Consider the following 7,472-nt stretch of genomic DNA (forward strand, 5'->3'; position numbering starts at 1 on the left):
GGAGTATGATGCTTTATGTGATGATATGCATCAGCTGCTTGTATCATACATCAATTAATCGAATGTGTCATCATTATCATTATTACTTTATCATCATTATCATGTATTGGTCATAATTATCATAATACTTTATTACCATTATTCATTTCAAAAGCTCGTAATTAGATCCTTGGTTGTTATCGCTGTTAACTCTAATACTATAAATTAACATTAAGGTTTCTAGCCATTACGAGCGGAGTTATTATTGACATTAGTGTTAACGGAGTTGGTGAATGTTCCATTATTGTTATCGTCATCTTTATAATTTTCGTTGTATTTGCAATTGTTATCAGTGCCATTGTTGTAATTGTCATGTTCACTTATTATCCTAATTTTCCATCATTAACATCATCGCCATGGTCAAATGATAGATAATAAATTCATGCATACATACTGACGCCGATTTCTTCACTTGGCTACCCAACATTTCGGCACAAAGAAAAAAAAAACCTCAAAACATCATGTCATGTACCCAACATTTAACCACAACCGACACCAACCGATCAACCGAGACCAACCATCACTATGCAAAAATATATTGCCCGACTTTCGCTACAACTAACAACAATTCCTAGAATTTCCACCCCTACCTTTCCCACCAACCTCAACAAATGGCCCGAAGTAAAAATGGTCAATACCTCTCTCCCATTAACCAACTAACTAAGATGTAATTTAGAACCGTACGGCCTTAGTGACAAGCAAAGAAAAAAGAATGACACCCCCCCGTAACTCAGACAGGCTTACACAGTAATTTTACGCCTCTCCATTCTTGTTTGTTAGTCAGAGTGACTAATTGCCCACATTGAACTGAGTGTTTTCCTTTATTTAATGACACACAGTGTTAAATAAATTCACACACCTTGGGGAAGACAGCTGTCTAGTCGTGTTATCATTTCCAAGTCCAGGTCTGTGAGGGAAGTTGATAAGGTGACAAGTGACATTACAACCCCATGAAAGTGCGGATATTTTGATGGGTTAGCGTCTGGAAGGTTTCCCCAGGTTGGCAACACGACTTATTTATTTTATCGCGCCAGCAACTAGGTCCTGAACTTTCTGATTTATTTTCCTTTACAACTCTCTCATGTGTCTGTCTATCAAATCTAACATTGTATTTTTAATCGATCTACTATATATCTAATATATGAATATTGTTTTTCCATGACCTGGCTTATATAATATATATAATATATATAATTTATATGATATTATATAGGTAATATAAGATTTAAATCATAAATATTTACATATATATATATATACAAATATATATAGATATATATATTATATATATATTATTTATTTATAATACATATAGGGTGGATATATATAGACATATCTATATAATAAATAGTAATATATATAATATATATATATATATAGAAATATATAACATATATGTATGTGTGTGTATGTGTATGTGGTGTGTGTGTCATATGTTCACACACACACACACACACACACTCACAACGGACACCACACACACGCACACACCCCACCACCACACACAGACACATACACACACACACATATATATATATATATATTATATATATATATCTATAAATATAAATATATATTATATAATATATATATATACATATAATATTATATATATATATAGATATATATATACATAGATATGTATATAAATATATATATATATATATATATATATATATATATTAAATATATATATATAGATATATATCTGATATACAATACCTACAGACATAGCATATAAATATGTTATGTAACATATACAAAAATATATATATATATATATATATATCATAGATTATATAAAATATATATATACATAAATACAAACACACACACACCACACACACTAAACAAACAACACAGACACACACACACACCTATATATATATATCTAAAATAATATATATATATAATGCTAATATAAATATATATTATAATATATATATATATATAACAGATATATTTATATATGTATATGTATTTATATATAATATAATATATATTTTAAATATAAATAAAATATTATAATATTTGATACATTTGATACATAGAAAAAGAGCGAGAAGATAATTAAGACACATACACACAAACACACAGATACACACACACACACACACACACACATAAATACTCACACAAACATATATATACATATTCATACATACATATATATGTATATATATATAATAAATAATATATATCAATTATATAATATATAAATATTGTATGTATGTAGTTTGTATGTAATGTGTGTGTGTGTTTGTGTTAGTGTGTGTGTAACGTGAGAGTGTGTTTACCAATATTACAAAAATCCCCAAGAGTCCTAACGGGCTTGCTTGGCTTGCCTTTCTTTAATTGTGCTTAAATTGCTACATTCAGAGAGTTTTATGAATGAATTAAAAGAGACGAAAAATGATGCGCAATGAATAAATAATCAATCAATTAGGTAATTTTGAACGAAATGAGAGACTGCATATGAAGGATTCAAAAGGGGACAATTTTATTCTTTCGGTTGATTACTAGATTCTATATTAAAATATACATGACCAGCGTCATCCTTTTCCTTTTCCTTTCAAACAAAACACAGGACGATCAAATATGATTTGCATTATATTAATACACCAACGCTCACACACAAGACATATATATGATTATACATGTATGTAAATATATAATATATATATATAAATAATATATAATATATAGATATATATAATTTATAAATATTATAATATATATAGATATATTGTGTGGTGTGTGGGTGGGTTGTGTGTGGGGTGTGGGTGTGTGGTGGTGTGGTTTGTTGTGTAACAGAATATAAAATATATATATATAATAGTTATATATCTATATAATATATATATATATAATATTGAAATATAATATAATCATATATATCTAATAATGGATGTATATATATAATTTATATATACAATAATAAGTATATATATATATATTTATATATAAATGAACATAAATAAGATAGACATATCCATAGATATTATATTATTTATATATATTATATAATATATATATAGATATATATATATAGATATATAATACATAGATATAACATAATATGTATTTAAATACATAGTTATATGAAAAGATTTATATATATATCTATATATATATATAAATATATATATGTATATATATTATATAAAATATAAAAGAAAAATTAGTCTTTTTTTTTTTTTTTTTTTCCTATCCTACTAACGCCTACGACGCCTCATTAGGTCGACAATAATAACTGCCTTGCACTTTGCAATCAGGGCGCTTATTCATACGATCTCAACCGTAATATTTTGAGACTGAAACAATACCTCTCGGCATGTTTTTCCTTTTGATATATAGTGTCCTGTGATATCTTATAATATGCTATATTCAATAAATATTTGGCTTTAGGGAGTAAAGATCAATTTACCATCTTTTGGTGAAAGAAATTTTACGTTGGTACTCTGTTTCACTAAAAAAATTAGCATAATATTTTGCTTTTTGAGATAGAATTTTATCGAATTAGGGAATATAAGGTTATTAGCTGCACACTTTTTTTTTTTTTATACAAATCGCATTTGGAAATGGATATGAAATCGTACTGATAAAATAAAGACAATAAAAATACGTCAATATAATACCAAATGGGCCGACGTAAATTGTGAAGAAGTGAAAGAATAAAACTTATAAAATGTATAAAAAATAAAAAATAAAATCACTAGAAAAATATGAATTAAGGTAAAAATGAAGGCATCTGAGGTTGATGTTTGCCAGTTATATGATATACGTCATTAAATGTAAATAAAACAAATAAGCACCTCTAGCAATTTTCCTAACTGCCATGTAATAGAGTCAGACACAACTTTGTTTTGCTGGTATAATGTTGTTACAGGGTAACCCATAGTAATACTCTAGAAACAACTTCCGTATAAAGACCGAGGTATTTATACAAGTCTTAGCCTACAAATGATGAGATGAATGGTTTTAACAACAAAGAAAATGCAGTTAAGCACACTAGATTCTATCAGAATTGGCCAACGTACAAATGGATATAATTAAAGCAAATCTAAGCTTTGTACAAAAGTTAGATATAACAAAATAAAAGTAAGTCCCATTGCAAGCTAAAAAAATCACCAGCAAGGACAAATCATAAGAACAACGAAGTAACATCCAAAATCAGTAAATAAATAGAAGATAAAAACAATGTAACATGTTCACTGGGTCTCCTGCACAAAAAAGAATCCTTCTTAATCTATAAAATAACGATAAGGCTGGTGGACTTTGCAGATCGTGAGTATGAGATAATCTAAATTCCCAAAAATAAATAATGACAAGTAAAATTCAAGAATAAGAAAAGCAGATTTATGCAAGTACCAAATTATATCCAAAATATCTAAAACCAACAAGAGAACCTCATCTATAATAAAAGAAATAATTTTAAAAACTAGTTAAGTGAATAGATAAGTCAATTTAAAATGATGCCACTCCCAGTTTAAAGAAACAAAAAAAGATGATTTAAAATGATGATAAATTCCACCACCAGTGAGAGGGCGTTCGAACCCCACTTAAACCAAACCCCGTAAATCACCCAGTACCACCACCACGTTCACCAACATTCAATTCATACAAAAAGTAAACAAGGCTTAAACCAGAAATATAATAAGGGAAGGCTGGAATCCGTATAACAATAGGAACGTATCTACGTCCTCCAGGATTAGGGAACAAGGGTATCGATGGACAGGCCAGGGGACAAGAGTACAGGCAAGGGTAACCACGAGCGTCAAGCATATAGGGACAAAGGCAGAAGAGAGTGAAACAGAAATACGAGAGGAGGGGACAACGGGGGAAAATAAGGCTCGGCAAATAGGGGCCAGCGCAGGGATAGGAGAAAGTAAGAAACAGAAAAGGGACTGGGAGGGGCAAGCAAGAAGATAAAAACGAAAGACCCACAGGATAGCGAGAGAGAGAGAGAGAGAGAGAGAGAGAGAGAGAGAGAGAGAGGGAGAGAGAGAGAGAGAGAGAAGAGAAAAGGGCATGATTTTGAAAGTGGAAGAGAAAAAAAGAGGATAGGTGAAGATGAACGAAAAAAAGGAGAGAGAAAGTACCAAATGATTCAAAATATTCAAAACCATAGGAAAATCATCTATAATAAAAGAAATAGTTTTAAAACTATTTAAGTGAAATTGATAAGTCATTTTAAAACGATGAGCATCCACTGCCAATCCACAGTTAAAAAAAACACAAAATATGATTAAAATGATGATAAATCCACACCAGAAGCGTTCGAAACCCTCTTAAAAACACAGCATGGAACCCAGCAAACCAAAACGTCACAAATAATTAAATTCATACAAAAAGTATACATGGCTTTACAGTAATATATATGGTGCTGGATTACGTATAACATTAGGATTGGATTCGTAATCAGGATTAGGGAAAGGGTATCGAGGGAATGGCAGGGGACTAGAATACAGGGCAAGGGGTAGGTACAAGAGCGTAAGCATAGGGAAAAAGAATGATGAAGAGTGAAACAGAAATACGAGAGGGGAAAAGGGGGAAATGCGAGAAAGAGGCAAGCGAAGGGATAGGAGAAAGTAAGAAAAAGGGAAGGGGAGGGAGCTAGCAAGATGATAAAAAAAAGAAAAAAAGAGAGAGAGAGAGAGAGAGAGAGAGAGAGAGAGAGAGAGAGAGAGAGAGAGAGAGAGAGAGAGAGAGAGAAAGAGAGAGAAGAGAAAAGGGCATGATTTTGAAAGTGGAAGAGGAAAAAAGAGGAAAGGTGAAGACGAACGAAAAAAAGAGAGAGAAAGGGCTGTAATAGAGAGAAAAGGAAGGAAAATAAACTGAAACGATAAAAGAAAGCGAGAGAGTAGGAAGAGGACAAGTTGCAGAGAGAAAGGAGAAAACAACACATGGTGGAACGTGAAAAGGGAAGAGAGCAAAAAAAAAGGAATGAAGAAGTAAAGCAAAATAATAGAAAACGAGGGACAGTAAACAGAGAAGACGAAAGAATGTGAAAGAGATGGAAGCGAGGCTGTAGCAGAAAAATATAATGAGGAGCATTAAGGATTAGGAGGACAAAAAACTATATAGATATAATGAGCTAAAGTGGAAAAAAGTGGGAGAAGAAACCCAGAAAAAAAATGGGGAAAAAGGGAGGGGGGACGGAGGGACAGACGAGGAAAGGGGGGGAAATGGGACTCTAAAGTAGAAAGAATAAGAACGACATAGTGACCAGCTAGTATGGATTACTATTTAGGCAAATTACCATGTCCACAAATTGCTAAGTTATCTGCAATACGGTTCTCAGTGTGGAGCTCGAAGTAGGGAATGACTCAAGCTCACCTGAAAGAAACAGAGAGAGAGAGAGAGGACAGGGAAAAGAGGGTGTGCTTGTGAGCTGCTCGTCATGCAACTCGCCAGCTACAGTGTACAAAGGTCACCTATTTTCCCGTTTTGTTGGTCAAGTGTGGAAAGGATGTGTCCTGCAATATCATACAATTACTTCATGATTTACAGTTCGTGCGATGATTTATGATAGTGCATTTTTAAAAATTAATGTAAGTAATAGATTTCATAATTATGTGTGCTTTTATACGGCTTTCTAACTTTGTTTTTTAAGAAACCTGTTGTTATACCTTTGTAGCTATAATAATAAAATCTACGGACATATGCGCCAAAGCTCACAGACGCTACAATGAGGATCAGGACAAGGAGGGGAAAGGGGGTGGGGGTGGGTAGGTTGGTTCAGGATCAGGATGGAGGGGAGAGGAGGGCAGGAGGTCGGAGATCTCACAGAGGTGCTGCAATTTGTTAGTTTGAATCGTGTTTTTCCCTCTTCGAAACAGTTCACACTTAGCATTGCATTGCATCCTATAAACCGCTAGTTTTGAATCACTTGCCCACTGTTCGTATTAGCATGCGTTTCCAAGATTCAAAACTGGCGATTCACACTGCGAACTTGCAAGAATCTTCTCTCACATTGGTAACACTGTAGGGTGAACTTGTTTGAATGGTAAGAAAATATACCTCAGGTTTTGCATATGGTTAAGCTTCTTTCCAATGATACAAGAAACAAACTTTGAAAATACCAAATCGATCATATATATATATATATATATATATATATATATATATATATATATGTATATATGTATGTATATATATATATATATATTATATAATATATATATATAAATATATATATATAATATATATATACACAAACATATTTATATATATAAAAATATATTTATAAAATATATAATATATACATATATATATATAATAATTATCTAATATAAATATATATATAAAAATATATATATATAATGTATATATATATACAAACATAAATATAATATATATATATAAATATATATAATATATATATATATATATATATATAACATTATTTAAATATTTTTTCTGCAAACAGT

The sequence above is a fragment of the Penaeus japonicus genome, unplaced genomic scaffold, assembly GCF_977035675.1.
Source record: "Penaeus japonicus unplaced genomic scaffold, GWHDUDI00000001_assembly GWHDUDI00000041, whole genome shotgun sequence".
NCBI lineage: Eukaryota > Metazoa > Arthropoda > Malacostraca > Decapoda > Penaeidae > Penaeus > Penaeus japonicus.